The following is a 19715-nucleotide window of genomic DNA, read 5'->3' as shown; positions in this document are numbered from 1 at the left end:
TCTGGCTCTAGATGGCTCTGCCGTCTCCCAAGACTCAGTTCAAATCCCTATCTACTCTTTCATGAAGACTTGCCTGATCATCTCAGCTACAAGGGCCCTCTTCTCACTTTTAACTCCTATAGCACAGATAGCACGGGGCACTTACATAATATTTCTATAGATGTGATTCAATAAATTCAACTCAAAAACGTTTATTAAGTGCCTACTGTGTATGAGGCACTGGGATCCTGGGGACACCGAGGCATATACACTGTGGAGGCAATGACTCTCAAGAAGCTTACAAGCTAATTGAAAGAAGTACACAAAAAAACTAATACAAAAGGGAGAAGGAGAGAAATGCAAAGGAGAGAGCTTTGGAAACTACCATGAGAAATCTGGAGAGGGAAAGATGCTGCTTTGTATTAGTTTTTTGTGTATGCATCTTCTCTCACCTAATTGGTTTTAAGTCTCAGTACTTACAGGCACCGTTATGCTTTCTGAATATTCTAAAGTATCTAGGCACTGTTTTGCACATAGTGAGGGATATATATTTATTTAATGAACTTAACACAGAAATTATTCTTTGGATTTGCACATGTAATAGAAACAACAAGAACAATGTTATAAGGCAATGGTTTTCAAACAGGCAAAATCTTTTCAGTAGAAATGATATTTATGTTGTGTAGTTCTATGTGTTATTCTATGTTACAGCTACATATTAATATGACAGTAATCTTCCAGTTTAAGTAAAAAATGAGGAAGGGATCGACTTAAATAACTGAGTAGAGAAAAATATACACTAAATTAACAAAATTTAAATCATTTAATATAATAGTTAATTAACCAATTTAATAGGAAAAAAAAAGGATCATAGTAAAAATGGGAGTGGGTGAAAAAGCTTTGCTAATGCAAAGGTAAAAACTGACTGACCTTAATGCACGAAACAGAGCAAAATAGTTTTTTTCTCTATTTCACAATGAATTCTTTCACCCCAGGAAAACAAAAAACATAACCTAACCAAATTATTTTTAGGAACATTTTCTTCTAAAAACTATCTTAATTGAAAAAGGAATTACTCTTCTTCCCTCTTGTATTTCTCCCTTCTCTCCCCTATAGAAGCCTGCTGCTAGTGATAAATAAGATACTTTCTGCCCAAGGACTACCCACAGGAACAAGCTGACCTTCTTTTCACATAATGATTATGAATAATACTGATTTCACTGATGATTTTTCTGCCTCAAACATCAGCCTTAGCATTAACAGCAGCAACTCTAGAAGCAGTTTTTAAAAACAATAAACAAAAAAACAAGTAAACAGGAAGATGCACCTTCTAGATGATTTTTTTAAAAAAAGAAAAACTGCTATCTGTAATAAGTCTTTTCAACAAAGATGTTTAAATGGTGTCAGCTGAGTAGACTAGAATAATTTCCACAGTATTTTCCAGTTCTTTCTTTTTAAAAATGTCACATGTCACAACTCTATTACATCATCTTATAAAAATAAAGGATAGAGTCCACTTCCTCAAAGGGATCATGATGTAATTATAAAACAAAACATGGTATCGAGGGGTATGATGAAAGAGAAAGAATGGAGTTAGTTCTCTATTAAGAGCCCCGCAAAAGAGGTGGGGCCTTGACACTAATAACAGTAGTCACTGGACTTTCAGGTTTTCCTCACTGGCTGGCAAATGCAGAAATCAGGGAGACAGAAAAGTCTCAAAGTAAAGAAAGGCTGAGCTGGAAGGCAGTTTCTATAGAGACACAGATGGTTCTGGTAAGGGTGAGAGACACTTTTCTTGAGTCCCCAAAATGTAAACACTTTAACTGGACTCTTCTTAATTCTACACAGTAAATTTGCAAGCCATATTTTTGCAGAAAAGAGAGGACAGGTTCCCTTAATTACTCTGGAAGCTATACAAAGGGAGCGGGGTGAGAATCACCTGGGAAATTACCACCCTTCATTTCCTAGCCTTTCATGGCCACATTTAACACTACACCATTAGATTGAGATCAAAGGTGCCACAAAAAAAAAAAAAAAAAAAAAAAAAAGCTACATGATAAAGCAAAAGGGAATTAAAGAAAATCGTGGGGAGAAGCCCACCTGAGGATATGATGGCTGTTTGTCTTCCCCCCAAGATCCATGTTTCCAAAGATCAATAACAGGCTTTTCAATACCATTTGTTCATACTAAACCCCTTCTTCCACATATACAGAGGTTCCCAGTTCTATCAACCTGGAAAGTTTTTCAAATAAGGTCAGGTAATACATTGTATAGGTGGGGATGGAGAACTATCCTAGGTAAGCTCAGAGGCTCAAGTTGGAAGATCTGGTGATAAACTCTTCTGTCAGAACAGCTTCCAAAGGGGACAGGTGGGATGGGATGCTGTGCTCTGCAATAGTGGAGAGAACATCTTACCTACGCTCATGAAACCACAAATACATATGTAGAGATAAAGATAATACTGTTGTGAAGTGTATTTATATATTAAAACATTTGGATTTGGTACCTATCTACCCACCATGGGTAAATTTTGTCATCAGAAAAGATTAGATATCTACTCATCAGGTAACCTATTAATTACATGGATATTTCATGAGAAGTAAACTGAAGTCTAGTAAAAGAGACTATAATCTCTGTATAAAAGTATTTGGTCACCTTCACTGGCCTCTGAGCAAACACGTGTTCCATAATTACTCTTTTCAACTGATACCAAAATACCTATTTGGATCAAATCTGTCATTGTAGCAATGGGATTGTGAAAGGTAAGCAAAAGGAAGGAAAAAAATGTAAGCAAGGGCTGTTTTTTTTTAATCCATTTTGAACTTAAATATAAAAAGACAGAACTTCCCACATTTCCATGTACACAGCACAACATAAAGACAGGATTCAATATAAAACCATGAATATCCATTTGGTTTTCAAAAAAACTACGTAATATTACACATTGTTTTCAAAGCTACCCTGCTTTTCTGTGCTTCCTTTTAAGTTTTCTTTTGTTCTCTATTGGGCACTTTTTATTTTTCTCCACCTCCCTCCCCCCCACTAGAGAAAACTACAATTACTTACACACACACACACACACACACACACACACACACACACAGTATACATACATCTATTTATCAGTTTTTTCTCTGGAGGCAGACAGCATCTTACTTCACAAGTCCTTTGTAGCTGGTTTCAGTATTTATGATACTCAACATTAATTAGCCATTCAAAGGTGTCCTTAGGACAAAATTTCTGTACTATGTACAATGTTTACTTGGTAGTATTCCATTACTTCATGCAAGCCTTTCCATGTTTTTCTAAACTTAATCAGCTTGACATTTCTTATAGCATAGTTGTATTACATCACAATTACTTAACACAACTTGTTTAGCCATTCCCAAATGAAGGGCATATATCATTTTAGCCAATGTGACAGGTGTAAGATGATATCTCAAAGTTGTTTTAATTTGCATTTCTCTAATCCATAATGATTTAGAGCATTTTTTATGACTATATATAGTTCTGATTTGACCATTTATCAATTGGAGAATCATTCTTCTTACAAATTTGACAGCAGCAAGCACTTACGTAGAGAGCTTTGAGGCTTGTGCAACATTTTACATGTCCTCTGACCTTCATAACGACCTGTGAAATGGAGGCTATTATTATCCCCATTTTACAGATGAGAAAACTAGGCTTAAAGTGGTTAAGTGACTTGGCCAGAATTACACAGCTAGGAAGCATCTGGGATAGGATTCAAACTCAGTTCTTAATGACAAGTGAAGTGTTTTTCCGCTATGCCACACAGTTACTTCCAATGCCTTACAATCAAGTAAATGTAGCTTATAGTGCATTACAGGAAGTAAAGAAAGATTAAGTTTAAAACTATCATAACATCACAATAAATTTTTGATCTTTGAAACATGGCCACAGAATCAGTGGTCCAGCCTGGGTGCCAGCTCCAAAAGGCCTTCAGTATTTTTCTTATCCAGTTAGACTATGCTATCTCAGAATGGGATCCAGAGTCTCTAATAACAATAAACAAGTCCTGAGACAAGGAAATTCCTGTCTTCACTGATGGCAACCACTGAGCAAGTCCTTACAACTGCAGTGAACTGATTAAAAGCATCCAATATACATAAGCCTCTGTGTTGCTCATACTTAGAAACGCAAGCATATTTAAGCAACAGTCAATTATCTATCTTCTCGCTTTTTTCTACTCTGTACAAGTATATCAGTAGTAAGAAATTGGTTTACTTTTTTAAAAAGAAATTTTAGATCAGCATCTTATATAAACTGTGAAAAGTGAGGAAAACATCCTTTTAGTTTTAACATAATACTTTATTAAAAGCATTTGAAAAATTCTGGGCTACTTGAAGGACAGTGGAGATGAATGGTGGATATGTGTAGCTTGCAACATACAATGAAATACCGAGTGGAAAACGTAGAATAAAAGATACCATGCGAGAAATGTATGAATGGAAAATGAGGAAATGAATGACTGATATTGCCTGTGTGCTCTATTCATTAAGAGATTCAGAGGAAGGCCCCCATTACAATGGGTGGGACCCCTGGGAAAGACTTACTAGAGCACATGGATATGGACAAGGGCTTCAAGAAGTGAAAAAGCATGGATAGGTGGTGACCTGACTACTGGAGTAAGTACCCACATTAATGAGAAAATAAAGAATAGTAATAGCTGACAGGCACGCACACTTGAACATTTGCAAAATTCCTTATCTATCTTATCTCATTTGAGCCTCATAATAATCCTGCAAAGTAGGAATTCTAAATATTGTTAGTATCCCTGCCTCTTCTACTATGAGGAAACTGAAGCTCATAGAGATCCACTAACTTTCCTTCTCTTTCCATCCTTCCCTTCACTCATGTTTCAGTCCCACTGCACTAGCTTGCTCTTTGTTTCTCATACACAGCACTCCACATCTCCTGGTCTTTAAATAGGCCCTCATGCCTGCAATGTCCTCCCTCTTCATCTCTGCCTCTTAGAATCCTTAGTGTCTTTCAAGGTTCAGCTCAAATGCCACTGTATACATGAAGCATTTCCTGGTCTTTCTCAAATTATCCTCTATTTTACAGACACTTATTCCACCTTCAGTGAGTCAATGAACACTGATCAAATGCCCACTGTTCACCAGGTACTGTGCTAAGCCCTGGGGATACAAAGAAAGGTAAAAGACACTCCTTGCTCTCAGGCAGATCATAGTTTAATGGGGTAGACAACATGCAAGCAGTTCTGTAAAATTAAGTTCTCTATAAAAGATAAATGGGAGATAATCAATAGACGGAGGCATGAGAGTTAAAGGAGAACCAAGAGAGGCTTTCTGTAGAGGGTTGGATCTTAGTCAAGATTTGGAGGAGGCCTGGGAAGCCAGGAGGCAGAGAGGAGGAAGAAGAGACTTCCAGGCTTGGGGGAGTCAATGAAAATGCCTGGAGTCAAGAGATGGGTCATCTGACTGGAGGAAATAAAAGGAAGCCAGTATCACTGGATCAAAGAATTCGTAAGTAAGGTGTAAGAAAACTGGAAAGGATGGAGGCAGTTTATAAAAGGCTTTGAATACAAACAGGATTCTCTATTTGATCCTGGAGCTAACAGGGAGCCAATGGAGTTTTCTGAGAAGGAAAGTAACAAAGTCAGATCTGTGCTTTAGGAAGATCACCTGAGTAGAGGTTGGACCATCTCCGCTTTTTAAACACAGCTAAATTCCTAAGGGGAAAAAAAAAAAAAAGAGCTGTCTCCACACATTGCCTACTTCTCTTCCTACTCAGTTCCCAACCCCTTGCAGGGGTGGCGAACCTGTGGCCTTGAGGCTGCAAGTTTCCCACCCCTGCAGAGTCTAGCTTCTGATCTCACACCACAACTAAAAATGCTCTCTCCATAATTACCACTGATTTCTTCGTTGCTATCTCTGATGGCCTTTTCTCAATGGCTATTCTTGATTTTTTGTACCATTTGACAAGGGAGACCATTATTTTTCTGACTACCTTCAAAACTGGGCTAAAATCCCATCTTCTACTCAATCTTAATTCTTGTGCCTACTTTGTTGTTTCCAGTTTATCCTATATATAGCTTATTTGTAGTTGTTTTCATGTTGTCTCTCTCATTAGATTGAGAGAAGGGACTGCCTTTTACTTTTCTTTGCATCCCTAGTGCTTAGCACCAATGCCTTACATATATCAGGCACTTAATAAATGTCTACTGACCGATTGGTTGATCACCCCTTTGAGTTTGTGACACTGCTTTCCTGGTTATCCATTCCTTCTCAGTCTCCTTTGCTGATTAATCATTCATATCATACCCCTAATAGTGGGTATACCCAATGTGTACCTTAAATACCTCTTCTTTCTGTATACTATCTCATTTAATGACTTCATCAAGTGAGGCTGCTGACTTTGCACAGCCCTCCCTCACTCAAATCAAAGTCAACTGCAAGTCATGTCTTCATCTCCCTGATGTTATGGTCCTCCTCAAGAACGAAGGACAAACCACACACAGCCACAATGAATTTAACTATTGTGGTACTATTCTCTCTACTGGACTCCACTGGTACATCTCTGCCTATCGAACATTTCAAATAGGACGTGGACCACTGACCTCTCAAACTCATCTTTCCTCCCTTCAAATTTCCCTATTTCTGATAAGGACACCACAGTCCTTGTTTGTAAACCACCTATCATCCCCAATTCCTCACTCTCCATCTCCCCATGCAAGCTGTCCATCTGGTTACATCTACTTCCCTGCACATCTTTTACAAGCACCCCTTTCTCTCTACTCAGGCTCCCATCACCTCTTGCCTAAACTACTCAATAGCCTTCTAACTGGATTCTCTGCTTTGAGCCTCTCTCAAATCCAATCCATCTTCCACGGTTGACAAAGTGATTTTCCTCAAGTGCAAACTCCCACAGCTCTTCATTCCCTGGCCCCAGTCTCCTCTTCCCAGTTAAACTGTCCTTCTTGCTATTCTTCCCATGTAACACTCCATCTCCCATTTCCATGTATTTGTCCTGGCTGTCTCTATACTTGGCATACACTCCCTTCTCTCTTCTCTTAGAATTGTTCTTACTCAGCTCAAGCACTACCTACAGAAAGACCATCTCCTTGGCTACATCTCCAGCCCTACTGTCCACTGCCACATATACTTATATAATCCTTTATATATGTGATTAATGAAATCACTTAAATGAATGAATAAGGGACTAACAAAGGAAGTGTGCTTGACCTTCATTAGGAGCCCTTTTAGATAAGCACTTTTATGATAGTTAATTTCAGTGATCGTTTTCATGCTTCCAGAATTCTAGGACCAGAGATCCAAACTCTAGTTTCTAAGGGAGACAGTACAGTGTAATGGAATAGAGCTCCTGGTCTGAACCTAGCTTCTTCTTCAGTTTCTTCATCCGTAAAATGGGCATAACAATACCTGTACTATCTACCTCGCAATATGGCTGATGGTCTCAAATGTGAGTACTTATAGCGTTATGCAAACTCTGAATGTCAGCTGTTTGATTGTCATCTAATTTATGAATTTTAATTTATATATATATATATATTAGCCTTTTAGTGTAGCTCTTTATTATCCTTTTTCTCATAGTGAAAACAATATACATTTATAACTAGGTCTCATTATTTAAGATTATACCTCTGTATTGAATCTATAATGGAAAGATATGCCTTTTTATTTATCTAACATTGACTTAATTCATTATAACCACTTACTCCTAACGTCTTTCAGAAATACTTCAATAGAGAGAGAGATTCTTCAATATAACTGTCCTACCTCACAGAATTACAGAATATTAAAGCTGGTAAAAGCTATCTAGTTCAACACATTCATAGACACAAATGAAGCACCTGAGTGGGGTCCAAAGTTGTGGAAATAATCTGATTAAGGTCACCACTACAGTTGGTAGCACGGCTGGCCTAGAAGCCTTCATTCTCCATGTGGTTTGCTCTCCAGCCATTTTTTTTTACTGTGATACCAATGAATAGTATAGCACCCAGAATCATTCCAATGATACTTATAAAGCTTCTGTTTATATAGCAAGAAAGAAAATGCAGATAAAAAACTGTCTAGCGGTTTATGTTTCCTTTTTAGACCAGGCTGCTAATTTCACTAGCAAAGGTAACCCCTGAGTGAAGAAACTCCCTTTTACAATGCCACTGGATATCTATCTATTCTACAACTTAAAGAGTCTTAGAAGAGTCGCTGAAGGGACATTTAGCATACTATGTTTTAGAGAAGCAACTTAAACCCAGGTATTCCAGACTTGTGGGGTCCAGCTTTTATCTCCTACGGCACACTCAATCTTATGGTGAAGCTCAAATGAGAATAAAATATATAAAGGGCTTTGCAAAGCTTAAAGTACTAGGTTAGCTACTGCTACTATCATCAAAACTTAAGTACAAGTAAAATTGGGTATTCAGCCTACTCTGCCCCTCCACTATGACATGTGAGTTACCATGATCAAAGAAACTCTGGTTACATCCCTGTGGATACTCTCTGAACCTCCAACAGGCTCTAGGATTTAGGAGAATGTCCTAGACAGTTGCTGTGGTCACAAACATTCATGTGACAAATCTGGTGAAGAGACCCTCTGAATTTAGCTAGGCTAGTCTTAGTTTGACGTACAGTCTGTCACTGGATCATCAACAGCGCTTCTTGCAATACTAGCTCTTACTTCTATAGCACTTTAAGATTTACGAAGTGTTTTTTCTACAAGAATGATCTCTAAAAAAAACAAAACACCCGTGAGGTAGGGGTTTCCCAGATGCTGGACAGATGAGCAAAGCGTTAGAAGCAGGAGTTTAAACTCAGGAATACCAACTCCAAATCAGACTGCTCTTTATATAATATAAAGCTTCTGACAGCCAACTCTTCTTTTATTGGCCTTTGACTGAGGATGGCTGGTCCAAACATTCTAGGATTCTGAACTATACAATCACAGATTTAAAACTGGAAGGGAGCAAAGAAGAGGTCATCTATACAACCCCTGCATTTTGGAGGTGAGGAAACTGAGGCCCAGAAAGGTTAAAAGACCCATCCAGGGTCACTAGGTAGGTTGTGTGGTAGAGAGTTGGGGCTTGAGACTAGCTCCCCTGGCTCCAAATACAGCACTTTTTCCACTGTGCCATGCTGTGAGCTAAGATGACCCCTGGAAAAAAGACCAGAACAAGACAGCTCCTTAGAGAGCAAACCACCAGCCTGTAGGACTCCAAGGTTCAGTCTCAAGATGGAACAGGGCAACTTGTAGCCTCATCTCACTTCTAATGTCACCATCCTTGGAGATACTGAAAACAGGCTGCTTGTGAGGACGGGAGGGTCCTGTAATCAACGATCAAAATCAAAGGAAGGTTAGGATATTTTGGTCTCTAACACTAAACCACCAAACGTTTCTGTCACACGTAAGAAAATACAATACCATAACTGACCACCAGTTGAACTGTTGCCCTAATAGACATATGGTTATTTTATGAAATACTGGTTTCACAACAATAAAAAAAAACAACTTTTGTTATACGTTGCTTAAACCAAATCCAGATGCTTACTTCCTTAGCCAATGGTACCTACAGTGTTGTCAGAAAATAAACGCAGCATTACCCTATTCACATTCTTTATAAAAGACAGATGTCCATAGGAACACTGCAGTTCGCGCTGCAAAGGACCTCACCGGCCGGCTAGCCCAAGCCCATCATCTTTCAGATGAGAAAAACGAAGTCGCTTAAGATGAAGTGATTTGTCCAATGGATCACAGACGTCAAGGGGCTGGGCAGGGATTTGAACAACAACCCTCCACTCCAAATACAGTGTCCTTCCCATCTTTCCCGGGTGACTCGTGGCTACCGAGCTTTAGTAATGCTAATAAAAAGGCATGGAAAAAAATCTTGGCAGAGAAATGGGCAAATGAACAAGTATTTGCTACTTATTAAATGGGGGCTGCTCTGCAGGGTTTGACAATGGATGCGGAAGGCCTTTCACCTTTCCCCATCTCGGTTTTCTCCATCTGCAAAATGGGGATTCAATTACAGAAACACGGATCAAGTTCGGGTAACGTGTCCCTGGCACTGGGGAAACAGGCCCTCCTCGCCCTCGGCGAGCTTACAGTCTAACGGGGTGGGGGGGTGAGCGGCACCACACAAACAAAAGTACACAACAGAAGCTCTCCTCCGGATAAACGGGTAAATAATTAACAGCGAGAAGACTCAGAACTGACGCGACACGACCAGAACGACGGACGGAGGGCACGTGTTGGGCTTTCGCCCCGCTACAGAGCGCGCGAGCCCCATGGGCGCCCCCCGAGGCACTTGACGCTTCCCTCGGGCCCCCCACCTCCCACCTCGGCCCCAGAGCTCCGGCTGCGCGCGCACCGAACGTCGCACGCTCCCCGCCCCCACGCGCTCCCCGCACGTTCTGTCCCACGCGGTGCGGGTAGCCAGAAACCCCCGGGCTCCTAGCCGCCCGCTTGACCCGCCCACCCCCTCCGCCCAGGGCCAATCAGCTGCGTCCAGGGCGGGGGAGCGAGGGGCACCGGCCGCTCCCCTCCTCCCGGCGGGCCGCGATTGGCTCGCCACGCTGCCGGTCACGCTCGAGCGCCCCGCCTCCCTCCCACTTCTCCTTCCAGCTCGTTCGCTTCTCCCGCCCTTTAGAAAGCGGCGGCAGGGCCGCCTTCCCCCAGGCCGGTCCGAGGCAGCAGAGAGTGCTGGGGGGCGAGCCAGAGAGGGGCGGGGTGCGGGCTCGAGGGGGGGGGGCGGGGGTAGGGAACCACACACCCCAGAAGCCATCTCCGCCGAGGACAAGATGGCGGCGCTGGCGGAGGGCCAACTGTGAGGCGGAGCCGCGGCCATTCCCCCGGCACTGCCCCCCCCCCCCCACGTCGCGCCGGCCCGGCCCGGCCGCAGCGGCGCCTCCGCTCGGCCTGGGCCCGGCCCGGCCGCGGGCTGGCGGGCTAGGCCGCCGAGCGAGCGAGCGGCTTCCGCTCAGCCCTGCACTCCCGGCGCGGCCCGGCCCACTATGCAAAGCGGCGGCCGCCGCCCGCCCGTCCGTCCGCCCGCCCCGTGGCAAAGGTAAAGGGGTCGGGTTCAACCGCCGCCGTCGCCGCCTCCATCTTCCAGCGCGGGGCGGCCCCGGCCGAGAGCCCTCCCCTCCCCGCTCCGCCGCCAGCGGCCTCGGCCGAGCCGAGCCGCGCCACCGACCCCGACCGTTTACCTCAGGATTTGGCGCCAAAGCGGCTTCGAATCTGACCCCGAAGCTGGTCCCGTGTCTGCGGCGGGGGCGGGCGGCGGGCGGGACGGAGGGCCGGGGAAGCCGCTTCCCGCGGGCGGCGGGCCGGCAGGCGAGGGGCGCCGGGGGGCGGGGGGAGCAGCTTCTCCTGGCCGCGGGGAGCGGGCCGCCGCGGGGGAGTGCCGGCCTGGCTGGGGGGGGCGGAGGCTGGGCCGAGGTTTGGGGAGGAGGGGGGTTTGTTATTGTTTTTGTCAGTGAAAGGTCAGAGTTCGTGACCCCGGTGCCGCCGCCGCCGCCCGCCCGCGCGCTGGGAGGAGGAGGGTGAATGTTCTTCTTCCTCTTCCCACCGCCAGCCTCGCTCCGGCCGCGGGGGGCGGGCGAGCACGCGATTGGCTGAGGCGCGCACACACTCACACCGGAACGTTCCGGCGCTGGCGTTCCATCCGGCCGGACGGCTCGGGCGTGGACGCTCCCTCCTCCCGCCGGCGGCGGTCTCCGGGCCCGGCCTGCTGGGCGCCGGGCGCCGGGGCGAGGGCGGCCGGGGCGGGGGCATGGGCCCCGGGGAGGGGGCTGCGGCTGTGGCAGCTCCGCGCACCTACGGGCTCCGGGGCACGGTGAGTAGGTCCCCGCCCGCCCCCAGCCCTCGGCGCTGTGCTGGGATCGGCCTTCCCCGCCGCTGCGGCCCGCTTCATCCCCTGGGGGTGGGGGGTGGTGCCGGGGGGACGGGCAGGGGTGTGTGTGTGTAAATAACGTGTCATGTATAGACGTGTGTATACTTAGATGCGTGTTACAGACATACCTTTATAGACATGCATAGATGTGCGTGTGTGTGTGCATACATATATCTATACGCACACAGAGGTATGCCCACGTATCTGTAGACAGCTAGGCACACCATTCCTGTTATATGCATACGTGTGTGTGTATAAATAATAATGTATAAATAATATCAGCAGATAATATATAAATACTCATTGTGTTATGGATACGTATATCCGTATACACCTACATGTTAAACACACGCACATGTACATGTATCTGCTTACCCATAGATACACACATACATACAGGATGTTCCAAAGGTGTTCGTGCCGTTTTAAGCAGTTAAAGCTATATATATGTATGCCTAGGAATGTAATTCGTGTGTGGGCAGGTGGGTGGAAGCACTGACGGACAGGTAGGCAGGCAGCTTGAGGTCAAGAAGACGGGGTTTCACATTGGCCTTAGCCGCTTCCTAGCTGTGTGACCTTGAGCAAGTCACTTTACCTTTGTTTGCCTCAGTTTCATCATGTGTAAAATGGGGAGAACAATAGTACCTCCCCCTGGGGTGGTTGTGAGGATCTAATGGGATATTCGTAGAGGGTTTTGCAGACTCGAAGTGTTGTATAAATGCCAGCATGATTATTCTTTCCATCTTGTCTCTGTTCCATCGTGAGCTCCTTGAGGGCATGCACTGTGTGTGTGTGTGTGTGTCTGTCTGTCTGTCTGTCCCATCCCCAGCAGTTTCAGCACAGTTTCTGGCACAGCTTAATAAATGGTTGTCCACGTTTGTAGCCAAACTTGGGTGGCAGGCACGTGTTGTATATATTAAAAATCCAGGGCAAGTTGCTTAATTTCTCAGGGCTCTAGGCAACTCTCAGAGGAGAAAGTGCACACCTGAATTGGTTGAGGTTTCTCATCAGGGAATTGCTTTTTTTGGAGAAATCACAGGCCCATCCGGTTCCTGAGACAGCTTTTCTATATATGAACTGGGGCAGCGCTTAGTCTACCTTCTAGTGAATTAACAATGCTCTTAGTGTTATGTTGTCAGAAGCTGAATCTAACCTCATAGTCCAGTGTTTTGGTTTGTTTTTTCCCCTGAACTTTTAAATGTAGTTGATGATTTTGAATGCTTTATTTTAGGCTAGGCTAAATACAAACCTTTGAGGATTAGCTCTTTCTGTACCTTTTAATGAGTCTATGTGCCAGTTAATGTTATATTTGGTTAATTTCTCATCTAGTTAAGCATTTCCAACCTAAAAAATATTGGTAGGTTGTATAGCCTTATAAATTTCAAATGAGTTTATTTTTTGAGACTGATGTTTCTCAGGGAAAATTAAAGTTAGAAGGGATGCTATAGGTCACCTTGCTTAACCCCCTGAAACTTGAATCTCATCTATACAGGGTATTCCCAAAAAACTTGAGTGTAGTTTTAATAACTTAAGAATTACAAATGCTACAAAACTTCTAATTAATTACATTTTTTTCCCCTAGTCCCTCTGATTGAAGATGGCATACATTGAAGAAAAAGTCAACTGTGTTCTCTGGTTAGCGGAACTCAAGTCCACAACAGCAGTAAGAAGAAAATTTGCCTCCCATTATAAGAGGGAAGCTCCCCACAGAAATTTAATTAACAACTGGATGAAAAAATTCAAGGAAACTGGCTCGATTCTAGACAAGCCTAGATCTGGGAGACGTCGAGCAAGTGAAGAGACCGTGGCTGAGATTGAGAGGGCGTTTGAACAGAATCCCCAAAAATCAGTGCGCCGGGTGTCTGCCGAATTGAACATTCCAAAGACCACAGTCCACAGGATACTAACCGTGAAGCTGCACAAGTATGCTTACAAAGTTACGACTGTTCAGATGCTGCAAGAAGAAGATTACTATGCGAGGTTAGACTTCTGTCAAATGATGAAATCAAAAATGGAGAATTCCAGTGACCTTCTGGACAAACTGACCTTTTCTGATGCAGCCTCTTTCCACATAAGTGGCATAGTTAACCGTCATAATTGCCGTATTTGGGGCACAGAAAAGCCTCAGGAAGTCTGGCAACATGAGACAGATTCCCCAAAAGTTAATGTCTGGTGTGCCATCAGGAAGGCGTGCATTATTGGCCCCTTCTTTTTTGAAGAGTCTCCAGTCAGTGGCGAATCTTACTTAGCAATGCTTCAGAATTTTTTCATTCCTGAGCTGCAGAGGTTACATCTGTTAAGTAGCACCGTCTTCCAACATGATGGGCCGTCCTGTTACCACGCGTTGCCTGTGCAACAGTTTCTGGATGACACTTTCTCAGATCAGTGGATTGGTAGAGGAGGTCCTCTTGATTGGCCACCGCAGTCACCAGATCTGTCTCCACTAGACTTTTTCTTGTGGGGTTATGTCAAAACTGTTGTATATGCGTCAAAACCTTGCTCTTTGGATGATCTTAAGGCGAGGATTACAAATGCGATTCTCTCGGTCACTGAGCAGCAGCTGGTGAAAGTTTTCACCAAGTTTGAAAATCGGCTAGAGCAATGTATAGCACAAGATGGTGGTTATATTGAATTTTAATGAGAAGTATCACTATTTTAAATTGTAAATAATTAACTTTTCAATTGTTTTTTGTAAGTCTGTGGCATGTATACATACTCCTGAAGCTATTAAAGCTTAAAACAGCACTAAGGTTTCTGGGACAACCTTGTATAATAGCTCTGTTGCATGATCATCCAACCTGCTCTTGGTGGCATTGTGTCAGTGAACTCATTCAATTTACCTACCTTAACTTCTCATAATATCTTAGGTCTGCCCACCTGGGACAAACAAAATAGGCTAATCCTTTTTCATACAATCTTAAGATATTTGAAGACCCCTAATGTGTGCTCATAAATTGTTTTTATTATGTAATTTTGTGTTAAATTGGCTTTCCTAAAGACTGAACAATGAAATATATTCACATGTATGGTTTTATACATTTTGATTATTAGGTAAAAACTAAAACATACTTTATTTTGAATTGGGTATTTAAATATTGTAATTTCTCTTCTGTGTGGGGATGGTTTGCACGTGTATATGCGATTGATATGTAGATGTAATGATAGCCTTCCTGATTGTTTATACAATAAACTTTAAGAAACTTGGTGTTAACCAATTTCTCATGTAAGAAGGTGGTAGTGTCTGTAGGTAAGGGTCCCTGTTCATTCTCCTTTTCCTGCCAAATGTTAAAGTGGGCCATCACATATGCAAATTTGTTCTGTGAAGTTTGGATTCAATCAAAGGGCTGCACTTGAGGACCTAGAGGGCCATGTGTGGCCTCAAGGCCACAGTCTCCCCACTCCTGCGCTAGGGTGTTAAGTACAAAAACTCTTATTAAGTTCCGACATGGTTGCTGTAAACAAATTCTGGTTAGTTGGCAGCTGTTCCCTGACTTTGTTCTATAAGCTTGTCTGAAAACTAATCTGGACTCCTGAAATGGCCCTGTAGATGTGTGAAGTGGCAGTGTGAATGCTGCTTCCCATGCTCACGTGATTGAAGTAGGTACAGCTTATTCCTTGAGGGTAGAATTGGGGGCTGTGGTGGGCGGTTTACATTGCACTCACTGTGTGACAGTGCATGAGCATCAAGGGGGGAGGTTCTAACATCAGTCTTTAATAGAGAAGGCTTATATGTTCAAGCTTCTGTGACTTCAATTTAGCATAAGGCAGTGGTTCTCAGAGTATAGCCTGAGGACCCTACATAAATAAAAGTTATTTGCGGGGAGGGGAAGGGTCTCCTAAGACCAGAAAGTTTGAGAACTGCTGGCCTGAGGGTGTTGGAAAATTGGGTGCAATGACCTTGAGAGGGTGTCATTTCAGAGCTGCTTAGATCATTGGATCATTGAGTTTAAGATAAAATCAATAAAAGGTTAAGATGGGTATCCAGGTAGATGGTAACATAGTCTAGCACCATGCTTAGAACTATGGAGGTTTAAATGATAGTAATTAATGCCAGAAGGAAAGCTACTATGCCCTCAATTAGAAAGGGAGCAGGGAGTGAGTTGGAACTATACCTTTAAGAGTTTTCTTATTCAGTATTTACCAATTACATTGGAATCTGGTTTGGGCCCTATATTTTAACAACTGATGTATGTCAAGGAAGGTTCTATCATCATCTATTATAACTTTATATTCTTTCTTGAGGGCGGAGAACCACTATTTATGCAGCATCTCTCCAGTCCTATAGATAGGAAGTCTTGATTTTCCCTGCCAACGTACCCCACTTCATTTAGAAACTCCTCCAAACGCTACTGAGCACTTGGGTAAATAGAATATGCATAGGCTCTGTGTTGGTGTCTTATCCCCCTACTAGTAAACTTACAGGCTGGTATGTCTTAATGAATCTACTTGCCCCCACATCTCCAATCAGAGGTGCTTCATTTTGTATCTTTAGGCATTTGGTACTTACCAGTTTTCAAAGGAAGGCCAGGTGTGAGCTTACCGTATAGGAAATAGGTGTTTTCTGTTTAGTTTACCAAACTGATCCGTTTTGATTCTTCCCTCCTCATTTATCTTACTGTGGCTGGGTTATTTGTTGTAGAAAATATATATTTTTTTAAAAACCAACCTATTTTTATAGAAAACCAGCTTTCACCCGACTGTCACCTGTGGCTCCCAGGAAGCTGTAGCATACATGTCTCTGCAAGCAGGCTACACCAGGTTTAGGGTAACCGAGAGGCCTCAAACCCATCAGCAAATTAGCATGTGAAGCAGATAGAACAGTTTGTTCCAACAGCCACAAAGGCAGCCGAAGCAGTGCTGTGGAGCAGCTCGGTCACCCGTTGAAGATGCCAAGGTCATCCGTTGCCAAGTCATCTTGACTTTTGTCCTGCCGCTAGACTTGAATGACTGGAAGAGAATAAGGCTGACAACTTTGTGCAGCTCTGCCTCACTTAAATCCAGTTCACACTACAGTTTAGACACCACCCTGTGACTTTATTGGTCTTTTTCCAAAGGAAGGACTAACAGTAACATTTGAGTTTGTCAGTGCTTGAGGCTGCTGGGCTTTCTTAATTTTGTGCCCTCTTCGGAAAAGATAGGTTGTGAGAGTTAGGTGAGCACCAGGAATTGCAGAGCTAGAGTTAAATAAATGTCCTTAAGTATATCAGGATGTAGAAGCTATGTATTGTGAGTAAATGAAAAAAATCTAGAATACTGAAAGTAAACTACTCTTTTAGGAAAGCAGAGACCCGCGAGTGGTGAGGGAGGGGGTAGGAGCAGGTTCCAGAACCAGAAGTTCCATCTAATGTGATCAGGGCACTGAGGCCAGGCAAAACTGGCAATTATCACCAGCAAACAAGTGCTATTACCAAAGCCTACCCTCAATCTAGACAGATTAAAATACACATTTTGTCTTTTCAACCATAATGGCATAGGAAAAATGGTAAAATTTAATGTATTCAGAGTCAGGAAAATGATTCCTAGTCTCAGCTCTGGCACCAAGTATGCTGAGAAAGTCACTTCATTTCTGAGTCAGTGTTCTTTGTAAAATGAATGGGTGGTGGAGTCTAAGGGTACACCCATCAGTTAGAGAATGGCTGAACAAATTATGATATCTGAATATAATGGAGTATAGTAAGTATGTTAAGAAATGATGAAAGGAATGGTTTCAGAAAATCCTGGGAAGACTTCTATGAACTGATTTAGAGTTAAGTGAGCAGAACTAGGAGAAAATTTATGCAACACCAACACCTTTGTGAAGACAAACAATCTGGAAGAACTTAAAAACTCTGATTAATGCAATAACTTGCTATGATTCTGGGGACCAATGATGGACTCATGCTACCACCTCTTGACCCCAGTGAGATTCCAGACTCAAAATGAGAGTGGTAATTTGTATATTAAGAAGTTTTGTTTTTTTTTTTGCGTGTGTTTCTTTTTTAAATGAGGAGCAGTAGGAGAATGAAAATAAGTACTTATAACTGAAAACAATTTTAAAATCTGGTAGTTGTACTAGATAATATCACAAGCCCCTTCTAACTCATTAATGTACAATAATTCTGAATTTTACTAGCTTGAGAGAGAAGCCTACATGCATATTGTGAACACTTAAACCATTTGTTCATTTAGTCCTTAGGATAAACATGCCAACATTTTGTTAACCCTTCCATATGTTTATCAAAAGTATCGAGTTTCATGTTGCTTTCCAGCCAACCAAGAAAAAAATTAAAATCATATGTGGAACTTAAGCTTTCAGTCTTTAGTTGTAAAAGTTAATTTTGATTTGTAACCTATGGTATTTTGATTATAGATTTGTAAAGTAAATGATATTTCTTTTTTATGAAGAGATCCAATTTTTTCTAATTTTTAAAATTCCAAACTTAACAAATATCAAATAACATACAGTTTTCCAGATACAAGGCTTGCATTTCTTTTAAAGAGAATAATAAATTCATTGTGTTATTTTCAAAGCTGTTCTTGTCTGTTTCTTACTGACCTCCCTTCTGTTCTCTACTATATATTTTTAAAAACTCCCTCAATAACTCTTTCCCCCCAACCCCCATTTTGGCAATCTTTTTGCTAGCCTTCCACATTGAAACTGAAAGAAAGAAAAACAAATATAACAAATATGCATAGTCAAGCAAAACAAATCTATACATGACCATGTCTAATAGATAATTTATGCTTCATTCTGTGCCTTGAGTCGGTTACCAATCTGTCAGGAGGTGAGTAGCAGGTTTCATCACTAGTCCTCTGGAATTGTGGTTGGTCGTTGCATTGATCAGAATAAAGTGATGTAGTGTTTAACAGTCAAACCATGTGCTACCTTTTTTAACCAATGGAATCTGTTTCCGAGGGGATTGGAAAACAGTTACTATAAACTATGATTTGTAATGACAAAGGTTTTACTGCAAAGAAATACAAGAAAGAACATAAGTCCTTAACTGAAAGAATTTAAGCTTTTAACTTAGGCACATATTTGGTCTCTGTTCACTTACTAGAACAGCTATGGATGATGGTCTTCCAGTAATTATCAGTTGTTAAGGATCTTGGACTCCTCTATTTAGCAAATATTTCACCTATCAAGAAATTTTTTTTCCTCTCTCTCGAGATCTTGGCAGGAAATATTGGTTTCATGCTTTGTGTATTCTACACTTTATCCTCCATGAGCTTCCTAAACAAAGACAAAATATTTTCCTCATAAATGTTTCCTCATGAATAAAAGAAAGCATAGGTATATCAAAGTGACAACATTCAGTGAATTAAAAAATTTTTTTCCTTGAAAGTGCTTTACTTTTTCTCCTTGCAACAAGAAGTAGGGATATATACATACCAGAGACACTACCCTATAATAAAATAGATGTCTTGGTAATTGTTTGAAAAAGAGAATTTTTGTTGAAAAGGTACAAGATGGTTTATCTGAAACAACACATAAGATCATAACAGATATAGTGCAGACCAATTATCTTTTTTTTTCCTTATTGCCCTGTAAAATGAGATTAGAGAGACTGAGTATTGTTACTGAGTTTTTTAAGAGCTAGCTAATTTTATGACTACAATAACTTTTATAATTATACATGCTGGGGTAATCAAATCTCATGCTTCAGGGCATAAGCCAATTACTGCAGTGATCAAGAAGTAATTTATATTCTCATGTATAGCGTTATACAATGGAGTAGGAATATTATACATTCATGAATTGTTAGTTTTTCTTGGTAGCAAATTTAGGTTTTTTATTATAGATATGCCATCGGATCTGTAGGACCATAGTCTTAACTTCAAAAAGTCAGTTCTTTAAGAAGTA

At 42.1% G+C, this 19715-nt stretch overlaps 1 protein-coding gene across 2 annotated transcripts in view; it reads right to left on the bottom strand.

Annotated features, from left to right (window-relative positions):
* NR2C2 (nuclear receptor subfamily 2 group C member 2) overlaps nucleotides 1-11247 on the bottom strand; it is a 106827-nt gene extending 95580 nt beyond the window's left edge. Inside the window, exon 1 of one of the 2 annotated variants that reach the window (XM_036738881.1) lies at nucleotides 11187-11247. The gene's annotated coding sequence lies outside the window, so the exon portion shown is untranslated. The remainder of the gene's footprint in view (nucleotides 1-11186) is intronic. The other variant, XM_036738880.1, reaches the window with a different exon arrangement.
* Nucleotides 11248-19715: the final 8468 nt, after the last annotated feature.

This window comes from Trichosurus vulpecula, chromosome 9 (assembly GCF_011100635.1).
Source record: "Trichosurus vulpecula isolate mTriVul1 chromosome 9, mTriVul1.pri, whole genome shotgun sequence".
Classification (NCBI taxonomy): domain Eukaryota; kingdom Metazoa; phylum Chordata; class Mammalia; order Diprotodontia; family Phalangeridae; genus Trichosurus; species Trichosurus vulpecula.
This window is presented reverse-complemented; position numbering and strand designations above follow the sequence as displayed.